Source organism: Juglans regia, chromosome 12 (genome assembly GCF_001411555.2).
Source record: "Juglans regia cultivar Chandler chromosome 12, Walnut 2.0, whole genome shotgun sequence".
Classification (NCBI taxonomy): domain Eukaryota; kingdom Viridiplantae; phylum Streptophyta; class Magnoliopsida; order Fagales; family Juglandaceae; genus Juglans; species Juglans regia.
Genome location: NC_049912.1, coordinates 18,907,256 through 18,923,391, shown reverse-complemented (window position 1 = coordinate 18,923,391; position 16,136 = coordinate 18,907,256). Strand labels below are relative to the sequence as shown.

The following is a 16,136-nucleotide window of genomic DNA, read 5'->3' as shown; positions in this document are numbered from 1 at the left end:
ATACTTAATAAGTGTGTATTACATAATGAGTTAATTCCGTGCAAGAAATAAGAATTTCACATCTAATACACACTTGGAAGTAATAAGGGTAGGAAAAATAAGTGTGTAGGTTATACTCTAATGTGGAGAGGTAATGATAATGTGGGCATATGAAAAGAAAAAGCTACATGTGTTTTTTTGCTCAAAGTTGGCTACTAGGGGTCTATGATGGAAAAGGGTTAGCTTGAAAGACTCAAACGTTGATCTTAAGTTGACGTTGGTCATATCTCAAGTATATCCACCATCTTACCACAAAACCATGTAATGATATTCTCACAAGAAGTGCCCAATTCAACAGATCAATAAATGCTTATCACAATTTACTGCATTTGTAGGCTCTCAATCCTCTCTAAAACTCACATGAATACTTAAGTAAAAGAGTTCTCTAGCTACATGTGTCAAACCACCATCTTACCACAAACCTTGGATGAGTGCATTAGAGGTTCTGTGAATGCCTCAGTAAAAATGATTATGGTGAGTTTGGTGAATTCAAGAAAATGGTTATGAATGAGAATGAGTACACATGTGAAAAAGATGCACGTGTGATGCAAAATTAAAAAAAATTTAACACATGAAAATATGTCACAGAATCCCAACAAGCATTTTAAATATTGAATTTGCACCACTACCCCTCAACTTAAATGAAACATTGTCCTCAATATTTAAGAATCAAATTTGAATGAGAAATAACTAAAAATGGTATAATACACGTGATGAGTGACGTGGGCAGCTCGCTAAGCACCTAAGATGGTAACCTAAAATGATAAAATGAAACTAATATGCAAACAAAAACAAAGGAAACAATAGTAAACAAAAAGGAAAAGAAAGAAAATAAGAGAAAACAAAAATAAAACAAAACAAATAAAGAAAAAGATATCTGCGTGGTGTGGTCAATGTTGATAGACCAGATCCACAAGTGGAATATTTTCCACTTTCGAAACTTGCCTATCAATTAGTATTTTAAGGCGTTGACCATTTACTTTAAAAATCCGACCATCCTTAAGGTCTTTTATTTCTACCACCCTATTTGCAAAAATAATTTTTACTACAATAGGATCAGTCCACCTAGACCTAAGTTTTCCTAGGTGTTTATGGACTCTAGAATCATATAATAACACTAGGTCATTAGGCTTAAACGTCTTCCTACTAATATTTTTATCATGAAATGCTTTCATTTTAGCTTTATAGATTTTAGAGTTCTCATAAGTATCATTTCTCAACTCCTCCAACTCGGTCAACTTAAATTTTTTATGCTTACCAACATTTAATTTCGAAAAAATACTAATAGGAAAAATGTCACCTCGGCTGAGAAATGCATGCTTAAGATCTGAGGGCAATGACTTCAATTACAATTTGGGACTATCCATGCTTGAAGGAGTCTGCTTTTCACTTTTCTTAGACAGCTCCTCAAATTTCGATTACCAAATATGTGGGCCATAATCCTGAGGTTCATCAGAAATAGCACAAACATCAACAGCATCAGATGAATCATTCATAGTATTAAACTCATAATTAAGAAGAAAATATTCAAGGGAATCAGAATCATGAGTTGTGTGAACTCCTTTGTCTATGAGTGTGTCAATCATGTATGTTTGGTGGCACTCGTCATCCTCCCTAGGCTGGTTATTGATGTGAAAAATGTTGACCTCCATGATCATGTTTTCAAAAGATAGTTTCATCAGCTCATTTCTGTAGTTTAAAAGTGTATTAGCAGTAGTAAGGAAATGTCTACCTAATATGAAAGAAATCTTAGAGTCGAAGTCAACAACGGATTGAGTATCCAAAATTAAAAAATTAACAGGGTAGTAAAACTTTTCAATTTGGATCAAAATATCTTCAACTATCCCTCTAGGTTTCTTAACTGAACGATCAGTCAATTGAAGCACAACAGAAGTAGGCTTAATTTCACCCAAACCAAGCTGCAAATAAATGGAATAAGACATCAAATTTACACTAGCTCCTAAATCTATCAACGTTTGTCCAAACTCATGATTCCCAATATTACATACAATGGTTGGACAACTAGAATCTTTGTACTTACGAGGAATTCGCTGCTTAATTAGAGCACTGACTTGCTCTGTTAGAAATGCTGTCTTCTTAACATGGTGCTTCCTCTTAACTGTACACAAATATTTGAGAACTTTTGCATAAGTAGGAACTTGTTTAATAACATGCAAAAGAGGAAGATTGATTTTTACCTGCCTGAGGTTCTCCAAGATTTCATTGCTAGAATCCAAAATTCGTATACCAGATTTTAATGCTTGAGGAAATAGTACCTTAACTGGGCTTTTGATTACCTCGGCTTCTTTGGGCAACTCAGCACTATCCTTGCTTTGTTTCTCTTTAACATCCTCTGGCTTATCAGTTGTTAGGATGTGTGAGGACATACTACTTTGTGTCACAATGACATTGACCTCCTTCAAATTTCATTTAGCCATATGTTGACCGTGGGGTTTGGATTGAGCTTGAAAAGGGAACTTGCCATGCTCATTCACACTCAAGAAGCTCATCAATTTGGACATTTGGCTTTTTATCTTCTTATTTTCTTTAACCTGCGTAATCAAATATTCAAACTTTTGGTTAGTCTTACCATGTGCCTCAATAAAAGCGTGCAAAGTGTCTTCTAAAGGACTCCTAGAAGATGGAGGTGCATGATATGGTGTTGGATATGATCTAGGGGGTTGTGCAGGCTGCTGGTTTTCAGACTTCCAGCTAAAATTGGGGTGATTGCGCCATCCTAAATTATAGGTATCAGAGAAATGTGTAAAATGCTTATTGTACATACCTAAGGCATTACATTATTCTTCATACATCTCTCTTATCTCAGCAAATGTGACACACTATTGGGCGAGGTGATCTACCCTGCCACACACAAAACATGATCCAAAAGACTCTGCATGATTAGTCACGTGTGTTAGCTTTAAGTCCTTAATCTTTAACACATCTAACTCCTGCTAAGCATCTCAACCTTAGCCTTTAGGCTATCCTCTTCCCTAAGATGGTAAATTTCACCACCATTTGGGTTCCTGCAGGTCGTGACCTATTTGTGCTCTCAGTAGCACTAGGTCCAGTCTAAGTGTGAGTTTTTTCAACAAGTTCATTGAGGTATTCTATAACCTTATCAGGATCTTTATATAAGAACTCACCATTACACATCATCTCCACAAATTGGCACTCTCTAGGTGTAAGTCCCTCATAAAAATAGCTCACTAAGCGTCAATTCTCATACACATGGTGAGGACACATACTCAACAACTTCTTAAATATTTCCCAAGACTGATACAAAGTTTTAATGTCCTTTTCTGCAAAGGTGGAGATTTGCCTTTTTAGAGCATTAGTCTTATGTTGAAAAAAATATTTATTAAAAAAGAACTGAGTCGTCTCATTCCATGACCCTATAGATCGAGGTCTCAGTGAGTATAGCCAACTCTTAGCTCTATCATTCAAAGAGAAAGGAAAGAACTTAAGTCTCACAACGTCATCAATTGCATTTTGACTATGAAAAGTCGCAACTACTTCCTCAAACTCCCTAATGTGCACATATGGATTTTCATTTTCTAAGCCATGAAAAGTAGGGAGTAACTATATCATCCCTCTTTTAAAATCCAGTTTGCAAGTATTAGCTGGAAACATGATGCATGATGGTGTGGTTGTGCGTGTAGGGTGGAGGTAATCATGAAGAGTTCTAATGGTTTGATCATCGTGTTCACTCATTTCTTTGGGACTAGATGAATTGTCAAATAAAAGATTTAAAAAATTTGATTCTAACTCTTCCACATGCCTACAAGCAAATCTACCCAAGATGTCTTTATATTTGTGCATGCAAGATAACAAAATACTAAAAGAATAAAAATACTATGAAAAAAAAGAAGAAAAAAATAATGCAGCAAGTTAAAAGAATGAACGAAGTTACCGTCTTTATAAACTGCTAGAAAGAAAAACTATTTAAGAATTCTTCTACCGTCTCCCCGGCAATGGTTCCAAAATTTGATTATGACCAAAGAATAATGCAGTAGTTGTAGCACAACTTTGGGGTGTTGATTCCACAGAGAGACAAATTAAAAAAATTGTAGAAGGAACAAAGAAACTAAAGAAATAGATTAAATGATTAATGGAGAACAAAAATTAATTTTAAATGTAAATTAAAGTGAAGTAAAGTGACTAACGAAAAAAGTACTCAAGTTTGACAAACAGTATAGCGTCGGGAATCCTTTGCACAAATATGGTATTTTAATTATTCTTAATTCATTGAATAACTCAATTGGGAACTCAATTCTTAATATTCACAATCGGAAGGTATAGATTTATAAAGCAAGATTAAACCAAATGTAACACTTTGAAAAATCATTCACTACTTTTAAAATACGTATATTATTATCACCATTAAGAAAATCTAACGATGACAATATACTCAGGAAACGATATTGCAACAAAGAATTAAATCAATATAGATAAATAATTGATCCAAATATAATCAAAGAGCTAATCCATTCAATAGAAAAAATATGACTGAATCCATAAACAAAATAAATTCTATGATTATTCGGAGAAGAAAATATCAACAATGAATTGAGAATGATAAAACAAAAGAGTTTTAGTAATTAAAAATCAAATACATAAATTAAAAATAAATTAAAAATACCATCTAGTGTGCAAGTTCTTCCGTAGTCCTACTTGAGAATTTAGTTACCCATAAATATAATGGACAACAAAAATCTCAAGAGAAAAATAGAGCAAATGGCAACCATGAAAATTAATGTCAGATATTCCTTTTTCAAACCGAGTCATCTCCCCTCTTGTGAACTCTCCAATTTCGTGCTAATGATATGCTTAAATAGGATAGGAAAGAAACCCTAATGTTTTCATATTCCCACATACAAAATTGTCTAAATTTTAAGTGTCAACTTGGCAGTCACGTACGCGCTTCAAGAGTTTGAAGTTGGAAATCCTTATTAGAGATAACTTTGTAGCCCTTTGAGATAGATTTCCAACGCATCAAGAATCGTATCAATCCGATATTTGAGTGGAAAGTTATGATTAAAATACTAAAGTATGTCCATTATGTCTCCTAGCGCATTTTGGATTCTGATCCGAATTACTCTCAAACCCCATCATTATCCTTATTTGAAGAGTCCTACACTCGTTGAAAGTTCTTAGGTTGTTCCAACATCTTGTCCACTTGAAAGTCCTTTGAATTTGAATGGGTTTGGACTTGCTCTTTTATAGACTTTGAAATTAAACATAAAAATATGCTTAGGAGTATTTCAAAGTAAATAGAAACTCAATTCAAGAATACACATTAATTCCAATAATTTTTATTAATATTTTAGTCCAATAATAGAGTATTTAGAGTGTATTTTCGTACACTCATCACCAGCTAATACCCTTACCGGAGGCAGCTTGGTGAGCCTCCATTGCTCAGACCCATCACTGTGAGTCTCACTCACCAACTCGAGTAGCCCCACCGTCAACCACCAAAATGGTGCACATGAAACCTCTAAGCACGGCAACGCTGTGCTCATCACTCTTTGTGGTTATGTTAGGTTGCTTCATGCAGAACATAGGATAATAACTAGAAATAAATATGATTTTATATTCAAAATAAGTTGGTTCAAGCGGCGATGAAAAGAATAACATTTGGAAACGAATTTGGCAGAAGGATAAGAACTAGGAAAGAATATGGTAGAACCAAAATCCAGAACATAGGAGAACTGAGGACAGAGCAGAAAAATGAATAGAAAATGGAGCCGGTGGGAAATGGGGGAAAAATAAATCTAGAATCTGATAAGATGAAGAAAAAAAAAAAGGAATTCGAGAAGGCGGTGGAAAACGGGAGAAGAAAAATTTAGAATTTGATAAAATGAAAACACAGGAATTCAAGAAGAACAAAAATAAGGACAAAAAGGATAAAATCGTAAATAGACTAAGAATGACAAGAGGTACAGAAATGGAAAAAAATACCAAATGAAGGACAAAAATGGAAAAAATGAACGAAGCCCTTCCTACTTATTGGCACTTATTATATATAAGATATTATATAAAAAAAAATTAATTAAAAAACATAAATATATATATATATATATATATGAACCGGTTTGGTGCCAGAAAACCTAAAATCGGAACTGGTTTTGACCAATTTTTAAAATGGAGGAACTAATCCAAACCGAACCGGTCTAGAATTGGACCGAACCAACCGGGATGGGCCGCTTCTCTGGTTTATTTTTATAGCCCTAGTTATCGTTATTAAATGAGTTCTGCTACTCGTTTGGTTAAACATATGAGATAAGATGATATGAAAGTTGAAAGTTAGATAAAATATTGTTAGAATATTATTTTTTAATATTATTTTTATTTTAAAATTTAAAAAAATTGAATTATTTATTATATTTACGTGATAATTTAAAAATATTATAATTATTAAATGAGATAAGATTAAAGGAATTGAGATGGTTCATATAATCTATGCCTAAAACTAACATCTTCATCCATTGTAATATGGAAAGAAGATTTTTCAAATTTTTTTTTTTTTTTTGGGATGATGTTTTGGATTAGGACCTATTTGTTGCGGGCACCGAGACAACTGCAACCACAGTGGAATAGGCAATGGCATAACTATTCCAAAACCCAGAGGCGTTGTCGAAAGCCAAAGAAGAGCTGAAGTAGGTAATTGAGAAAGGCAACCAAATAGAGGAATCGGATATTGCACGGTTACCTTACTTACAAGCCATAGTCAAAGAAACGTTCAGACTGCACCCAACAATTCCATTTTTACTACCTAGAAAAGCCGATGCAGATGTAGAAATCAGCGGCTATGTTATCCCAGAGGGTGCACAATTGCTAGTGAATGCATGGGCCATAGGCCAAGACCCGAGCTTATGGGAAAATGCAAGTTCATTTATGCCAGAGAGGTTCTTGGAATCTCTGATATTGATGTTAAAGGTCGGAACTTTGAGCTTATACTATTTGATGGTGGAAGAAGAATATGTCCTTGTTATCCTTTGGCGACGAGAATACTCCACCTGATGTTAGGTTCTCTTATTCACCACTTCGATTGGAAGCTCGAAGATGGAGTGAAAATCGAGGATATGAGCTTGGAAATAATTATAAATTTTTCATCTCATCATTACACATTTTTTAAATCTCTATATAAAATATAATAAACAATTCAATTTTTTCAAATTCTAATACAATAATAATACTAAAACATAATATTTTAAACACTAAAATAAAACATAAAATTCTTATCTCATCCCAAACTTGCCCTTAGAGCTATCCCTATTTCCAGTCTAAGTTTTGTAGCAATGAATATATGTATGTGGTGAATTATGTTTTTATTTTGTTTGCTTTATTTGTATTTGAGGTATTCTTATTCTTATTATAATTATAATACTGTTATTATTATTACTGAATAAAAGCTGAGCTTTGGCTTTAATTAGAAGAGGGAATTAAAGTGGTCGTTTCTTCTTCCAGAAATAAATCGCTTACAAAATTGAAGAGATAAATTCAATTCATAATATTCACACATTACACACCATTTTTTTTATTATTTTTATTTTATTAAATATATAATATATAAATAATGAGTAGAAGAATTTAATTATTTAAAAAAAATAAAATCAAAATTATTTTTAAAAAATAAAAAATAATAAAAAATATAGCGATGACATTAATGAATAGAAAAAGCTCGAATAAATGGGCAAGTTTTATACACAGACCCTGCATACTTTCCCATTGCTGGGGACATCTCCGGTACGGTGTTGTCCTGTTGCGCACGCAAGAGGCAATAATTCAGCTATACAAAATCTGAAAAAATTAAAAGATAGTACATGATAACCTAACTAAAAGATTAATTGTAGTAGATGAATGTAATAAGATAGATGAATGAGAAATGATACTAAAAATGCGAATATGTATATTGATAAAGATGAAAGTGAGGCTTGCTTCGAGGGAGGCTCCTCCAAATTCAAAGAGTACAGAATATTTTGGATTATTTGCATAACTAACTTTGTCAGAGTGACAGACCTAAATAGTACTAAAAGCAAGAAATGACTAAACTGCCCTTGAACATTTCATGGGCTATAGCTAATACATCTGAAAGAAAAGAAAATAACAATGGCCCAGTAGGTGAAGCTTCCATCCCATGTTCCTTGTAAAACTGAAGCTCGAGACCATTCCTTCCATCTGGCCCATGAAGCCCATAATCTGAAGCCCATAATCACACTTAAACATTCTAGGGTTCGGTCGATCTCTTCTTTCCCAATTCCTCACATTTCTTCATACACTTCGTGCGCCCCTCCCCTGCTGCGCATCTCCTCTTCACTTCTCTGCCCCTAGCCCGTTGTGTAACAAATCGCCCTCCTTTAGAGAACCTTGCCCACAAGGTGAGAGAAGTCCCTGCATAGCTGTCGGTATGGTTCCCAGGAAGCTTCCTGTGGCGCCCTCGACCCCCACGTGTTATTTTAGTGGAGTTCGTGACACCGGGATGATGATCACACGGATCACGCACCCCCTTGACCAGTGCTCAGAGTGTGTACAACATGCAATAAGTGTACAAAATAATATACGCAGCGGAGAAATAAAAAGTCTTTCTTTATTCAATACCAGAATTTGTTTTTAAAACATATAACATAACTTTACAAGGATTAAACAGTCATCTGACAGATAAAGTAAATACAGAAAATAACATAGGGGAAACAAATCCCATAACACTGAACAGTAACTCAGCAAGTTAACCCTCTGGCAGAGCTGATTCCTCGGGTTCATACTCAGGCTCTGCGTCAGATTCTACGGAACCATAAAACGGAACCGTAGGGTAAAACACCACCATGAGATTATGACATCTCAGTACATAATTAACGAAAATTACATTTAGGAGATATAAGAAGTAACACGCGTTCCCAAATGCACATAATTCACAATAATACCAAATATATATATTTATTCCCAAAATACACTTTTTAGTCACTTACACCAAAAATCCCCTTTTGGTCCAATCAAAATTATTAGTCATTAAGCATGCGCCACGGTCTCCCCTAGGGACCATCCGCACGACCTGGCTCTCTTCGTCACATCACGGGTAACATCCTTGCATGAGACTTCGTAACGAGTGATGCTCAGTTCCGCGCTTAGCGCATACGTAGCTGATCATCCTCTAACCTCGCCAGCCAAAGGTCATGGAATCGGTACGGGAGCGTTACCGTCTCGTCCGTTCCCGTTGTCGCCCTGCGACAACTCAGGGGACGTTACGTCAGTCTGTTACGTTCCCGAGTGACCAGAGGAGCTCCACCGAGATAATGCCCCATCTCGGCTTGGGGTCATGAAACACACGCAGCAATATCAATATCCAACAGACTTCGTGACATCACCGCACAATTTAATAAAACGATAAATATGCTTTTCAACAGTTCATTGAAATATGTATTTAATTAATTAAATTACAAATTCTCAATAATTCCAATGGCCCAAGGCCCATTTTTCCATAACATCGTTTAAAGCCCAATATTTCAACAAACGCAATATATTTCCAACAAGCCAACAAATTTTACAATTTAAACAACAATTTATAAAGCCAATAAATACAGTTTATTTATAAACTTGAGAAATTACACATAATATTACTAGAGAAAATTACATACATGACGAAATGGACAATTGTACAAGCGGCAGCGTAACAATGGTACACGGCAACACAGTGCCCGACAGCCCACACACTCACGGATTTGATTCACGGAAACAACCAACAAAATCCCTCAATAGAACAAACACCAAGCACGGCCAAAAGCAGCCTCAAGCTTTCGGATTCCCAACAAAATCACAGATTTAAACCACTAAAATTACCAAGAAATGAAAGCTAAATAGAACTCAAATCGCCCTTTAAAACTTTAAGAAAACCGAGCCTATAAATAGGCCAAAGGGGCGGTTTGCAAGGCACCCGTGTCGCACGGAGGAGGAAGGAAATAACGGCAGCAAGCCGTGGAGAAATGGGAGTCTTCTCGCGGACGCGTGGCACGGCAGCACTCACGGAAGCCATGCCCTTCGCCACCGAGGAGCTTGCGGATGGAGAAGCAACCGTGTGATGCCATGGGTTGACAGCAAGACTTCGGGGTGCATGCTGATCGACACGAGAGAGGGAGATGAAGGTGGAGGTGGCTCACGGCTGGGTCCCGTTCGGCAGCAGCTGCGTGCTATGCGCAGGAAGAAGAAGAAGAAGAAATGAAGAAGGAGAAGAAGAAATAGAAGGGGGCGGCGCAGAAGAGAAGAGATGAAGCCCTAGCTTCATCTTCACCCAAACGACGCCGTTTGGTTTAGTGAGGGCTGGGTTCACGCGGGCTGGGCCGGGCCACGGGCCGGGCCGGTTTGTTCGGCTGGGCTTCAAATAACAACACACACACACACGGCCCAACGAATTAAAACACAAATAATAAGCCCAAAAATAAACACAAGCCCAAAAATAAAAACAATACAAATAATCTAAATAACATACTCTAAAATAAATTAACAAAACAATAAAATAAAATCCAAAACAAATAACCAACAATATATTTTAATTAACACAATAATTAAATTAACAATATAACACCTCAAAAATAAGGATTAAAAATATAAGTAAAACTAGAGATCTCACAACCTCCCCTCCTTAAAAGAAATTTCGTCCTCGAAATTGCCAATTTCTTCATTTGATTCAAAAACCAAGATACAAAACAAAGTTTATCAAAAGCTTGAGAAAGAAAGCAACACTCAAACTACCCAAACAAGTAAGGGTAGAACTTTCTCATATCTACCTCTCTTTCCCAAGAGAAATCCTGAGCCAAAGGATCTCCCCATGATACCATAACTAATGGTATCGACTTAGATCTCAACTGTTGTTCCTTTCTATCCAAGATCTGAGTTGGAACAACTTCATACGTGAGGTCAGGCCGAAGTTGAATGCTTCCGGGGTCAACGAAACGCGGTTCTTGCTGCCCAAAGCTCTTCTTTAATGACGACACGTGGAAAACATCATGAATCTCTCCAAAATATTCAGGCAAGGCAATACGATAAGCAACGGGTCCAACCTTCTCCAGAATTTGAAAAGGACCAACATATCTCGGGCTAAGTTTCCCTTTTTTACCAAAACGCTTAACACCTTTCATTGGAGAAACCTTGAGATAAACCCAATCACCACCCTCAAATAATAAATCTCTTCTCCTCGTGTCCGAATAACTCTTTTGACGACTCTGAGCAGCTGTCATCTTGTTTTTTATAACTTGAACCTGATTTCTCATCTCCTGAATAATTTCTGGTCCAAGTAGATTACATTCGCCGACTTCATCCCAAAACAAGGGAGACCTACATTTTCTCCCATAAAGAGCTTCATAAAGGGCCATTTGAATAGTTGCTTGAAAACTGTTATTATAAGCAAACTCTATAAGCGATAGATGATTTTCCCAACTTCCTTTAAAATCCAAAACACAGGCTCGCAACATATCCTCAAGGGTCTGAATAGTGCGTTCTGATTGGCCATCAGTTTGAGGATGATAAGCACTGCTGAATTTTAACTTGGTGCCCAAAGCTGTTTGCAAACTTTTCCAGAAGTGAGATGTGAAACGTGGGTCCCTATTTGATACTATACTCTTGGGAATTCCATGAAGACGTACAATTTCCTTGACATATAACCGAGTCAAACTTCCCAAAGTATCAGTGTTAGATATAGGTAAGAAATGGGCACACTTGGTTAGACGATCAATAATTACCCAAATTGAATTTTTCCCACTAGGCGTTCTTGGTAGTCCTACAACAAAGTCCATTGCGATGTCGTCCCATTTCCACTCGGGAATCGGGAGTGGTTGAAGATAGCCAGCAGGCCTTTGATGCTCAGCTTTAACCTGTCGACAAGTAGTACATTTTTCAATAAATAAAGCAATGTCTCTCTTCATACCTTCCCACCAGAAACTTTTCTTCAAATCTCGATACATCTTCGTACTTCCAGGATGAACAGAATAAGGAGCTGCATGGGCTTCAGTCAAGATTCTTTCTTTAAATTCTGAATCTGTAGGAATCACCCTACGATTTCGAAATAAAAGAATATCTTCTCTACTTAGACTGAAATGCGCGGGTCCTTGCGACTTCTTGACTCTTTCTCTAATGTCACACAACTTAGAGTCATTTTCCTGCGAAGTTTTTAACTCCTTAAAATCAAGAACTCGGATATCATGAATTGAAGTCAACACTTATTCCTGCTGAGAACTCTTAGCAAGAAGTCCCCAAAGGTGGAGGTGGCTCACGGCTGGGTCCCGTTCGGCAGCAGCTGCGTGCTACGCGCAGGAAGAAGAAGAAGAAGAAATGAAGAAGGAGAAGAAGAAATAGAAGGGGGCGGCGCAGAAGAGAAGAGATGAAGCCCTAGCTTCATCTTCACCCAAACAGCGCCGTTTGGTTTAGTGAGGGCTGGGTTCACGCGGGCTGGGCCGGGCCACGGGCTGGGCCGGTTTGTTCGGCTGGGCTTCAACTAACAACACACACACACACGGCCCAACGAATTAAAACACAAATAATAAGCCCAAAAATAAACACAAGCCCAAAAATAAAAACAATACAAATAATCTAAATAACATACTCTAAAATAAATTAACAAAACAATAAAATAAAATCCAAAACAAATAACCAACAATATATTTTAATTAACACAATAATTAAATTAACAATATAACACCTCAAAAATAAGGATTAAAAATATAAGTAAAACTAGAGATCTCACACTTCCTCCACGGGTTGCCCTTGCCAGCGAACCAGTACCTAGACTAAAGGTAGGTTCTTTACTTTCCTCATCCTTCTTGAAATGATTTCCTCTTTCAAAATACCCTTTGAATTAACTGGTGGTAGGGTAGGCAGTGGGTTTACATTCTAAGCTAGGGTTTGCTATAGTTGGGACAAATGAAAAATGTTGTGTATCTGTGTTGTGCTAGGTAACTGGAGTTTGTAAGCCACTTCACCGATTTTTTCCTGGATCTGGAAAGGGTCATAGTAACGAGGGGCTAGTTTAAAGCTCTATTTGTGATGAATCGAAGACTGTCGATATGGCTGTAGTCGTAAATAGACCCAATCCCCTGCCTGGTAGTGTTGTTCTTTCCTATTTTTATTTGCATACTTCTTCATCCTTTCCTGAGCCCTAACAAGGTTTTATTTTAACAGGTTCCAAATTTGATCCCTCTGCTGCAAGGTAATCTCGAACTCTGCTACTCTTTTTGTGTTTGGTAGGTAACTAGTCAATTTAGGTGGTATGTAGCCATAAAATGCCTCAAAGGGGGTAATTTTAGTTGAGTCATGTTGGGTTGAGTTATAATACCATTCAACCAAGGCAACCTAACTAGACCAATCCTTAGGATTGTCACTGACATAGCTCCTTAGGTAGTTCTCAACCCACTTATTCACTTGTAATACCCTGCTCCTTCCTTCTTACGTACGCTTCTTCCTTCTTATGTACGCTTCTCTCTTTCTGGCGTACGTTCATTCTTTCGGACGTAAGCAAATCCTGAGGGCAGAGATTATGTGATTTATCTGCCCCTTCTATCTAGTGACTGCGAGACCCATCATGCGTGCTGAACCATGATGGCGTGTTTCAATAGATATCTTTTGACTTCTAGGGCACGCCTAGTGTTTTAAATATACTGAAAATATTTATAAGGAGTATTTCCAGTATTATTGAACTAAGTTTGATTTTAAATACGAAAATTATGATATTCTTGAAGAGTTTCAAAAATATTATAATTCTCAGAAATAATTTTAATATCATTATTTAAATGATTTCAAGTATTTAAAATATTATGAGATTTAAATTATGTTGAAAGCTTTTATTAATTAAATGGTTTTATTCTCTTTAATATGTTAAGTGAGACTTCATCATTTTATTAATGATGAAGGAATATTATTTTATAAACTAAAATTAGTTTAAAATAATATTCTATCTTAATTTCTCTAAACGTTTTCAATTAAGTTAATATTTACGCATTTTCAAATCAGTATTTGAGATCCACCGTTAGATCGTTACGTGGATCCCCAGACGAAGGGACTGAGATAAATACCAAGACCCCCTCTCTTTCTCCCTCACTTTTTTCCTCAGCTCTCTCTCTCTCTCTCTCTCTCTCTCTCTCTCTCTCTCTCTCTCTCTCCCCAGCGTACGATGTACGCAGTTCATCTCCACGCCTCAACCCAACGCCGCCGTTCGTCGGCAGCTCTCACCGCCAGCACCACAAGCCGCACCTCACTCTGGCGAGTCTCCCTAGCCCAACCCCTCTCTCTCTCCGTTGGCCGTGCACTGCCCGGATGGGCTTGTGCTCACTGCACCGTCGTGCGCCCCCCAACGGCGCCACCACCTCCACAATAGCTTCTCCTTCCGCTGGCCATCATCCTCTAGCAAGCTTAGCCTCATTTTCCCCTCCGTCGTGCACATGCACCATACCCATGAAAATGAGGCCACCGATGCTCCTAGCACCGCCGTGCGCGGCCACCACCACAGGCACCTCCTAGTCTCCCATTTCCTCCTCCCTTGAACCCATGGCCAGTAGCCCCTCCTCCACGCACGAGCTTCCCCTTCTCACAAGCACGGGTTGCACACCCTCCACTGCCGTGCACCGCCACCCACGGCAGATGACCACCACCTCCAGCCTCCTTAGGCCACCACTGAGCCATCCCAACTGCCCATAGCCCCGATCTGCCACCCATGCATGCACACTCTCTCTCACTCTCCCATGGCTTCTCCTTCATCGTGTGGCCAGATCCACCATCGTGAGTCACTATGGCGCCACCTCGACGCCACCACGAGTTCCACTGCACCTCCCTTAGCCGAACCTTAGGTCTAAAACCATCACTTTATGTGGTGGGCAGCCACTGCACATGATGGACAGCCGCTGTGCATGGCTGACCGCCACTGTACACGGCTGGATACGATGTGTACCGCTCCTTGCCACCATCACATGGCCACCACGAGCCCTTCCAAGACCACACATAGCTATCCAAACGCCCAAACAGTCACCGTACATGGATTAGCCGCCATGTACGATACTTCTGACATCATCAGCTGTGACGATCAAAGAGCAACGCACGGGTTATCCCGCCAATGGTATAACCCTCTATCCCTCATTAATTATGTTAGATATTGATTAGTTGATTAGGTTGTGGACTATGCTTTTAGTATTTGTGGAGTTCGCTGTGTTGAGATATTTTGTGTAGTGAAGTGTTGGGCATTCTGTGTGGTGAAGTGTGGGGTATTCTGTGCAGTGAAGTGTTGGGCATATCTGTGTAGTGTGGTGATGTGATGTGCCATGTATGTGAAGTGTTGGACTTATCTGTGTAGTGCGCGGTGATGTGTTGGGCGTAGTTGGGAAGTGTGCTGTGAAGTGTTGTGGATTGTGCCGTGTAGTGTAGTTGTGGAATATGTGTTGTATTGGTGATGTGACAGATGAAATGAGAATGGTACACGCTGAGTGTACTTTGTGTGTGGAGTAGTGAGAGATAATGAGAGTATATGTAAAATATACTCTCCTGGCATATTGTGGAACGGGAAGAATACACGCTGAGTGTACATTGTGTGGCGTAATGTGTATGAAGGGAGTACATTTGGAATGTACTCCATGTGGTGGAGTGATGCACCATTCAGCGGGTATGCCGTAGTGGTGATGTGGCATGGTGTGTGTGAATGGAGTACATGTGGAGTATACTCTATGTGGAAGAGTGATGCACCATATGGCGGGTATGCCATAATGATGATGTGGCATGGTGTGTGTGAAAAGAGTACACGTGGAGTGTACTCTATGTGGCGGAGCGATGTACCATATGGTAGGTATGCCATACTGGTGATGTGGTGTATGTGAAGGGAGTATACGTGGAGTGTACTCTATGTGGCGGAGTGATACACCATATGGCGAATATGCCATAATGGTGATGTGGCGTGGTGTATATGAAGAGAATACACGTGGAGTGTACTCTATATGGCAGAGTGATGCACCATATGGCAGGTATGCCATACTGGTGATGTGGCGTATGTGAAGGGAGTACACGTGGAGTGTACTCTATGTGATGGAGTGATGTACCATATGGCGAGTATGCCATAATGGTGATGTGGC

At 38.3% G+C, this 16,136-nt stretch overlaps 1 long non-coding RNA gene across 1 annotated transcript; it reads right to left on the bottom strand.

Moving 5' to 3' along the window:
- Window positions 1-10,153: 10,153 nt before the first annotated feature.
- Window positions 10,154-12,353, bottom strand: LOC118344067. The gene is made up of 3 exons (XR_004797833.1): window positions 12,303-12,353; window positions 10,667-10,671; window positions 10,154-10,188 (listed from the first exon to the last, which is right to left on the bottom strand). It is a non-coding gene; the product is annotated as an uncharacterized LOC118344067 (long non-coding RNA).
- Window positions 12,354-16,136: the final 3,783 nt, after the last annotated feature.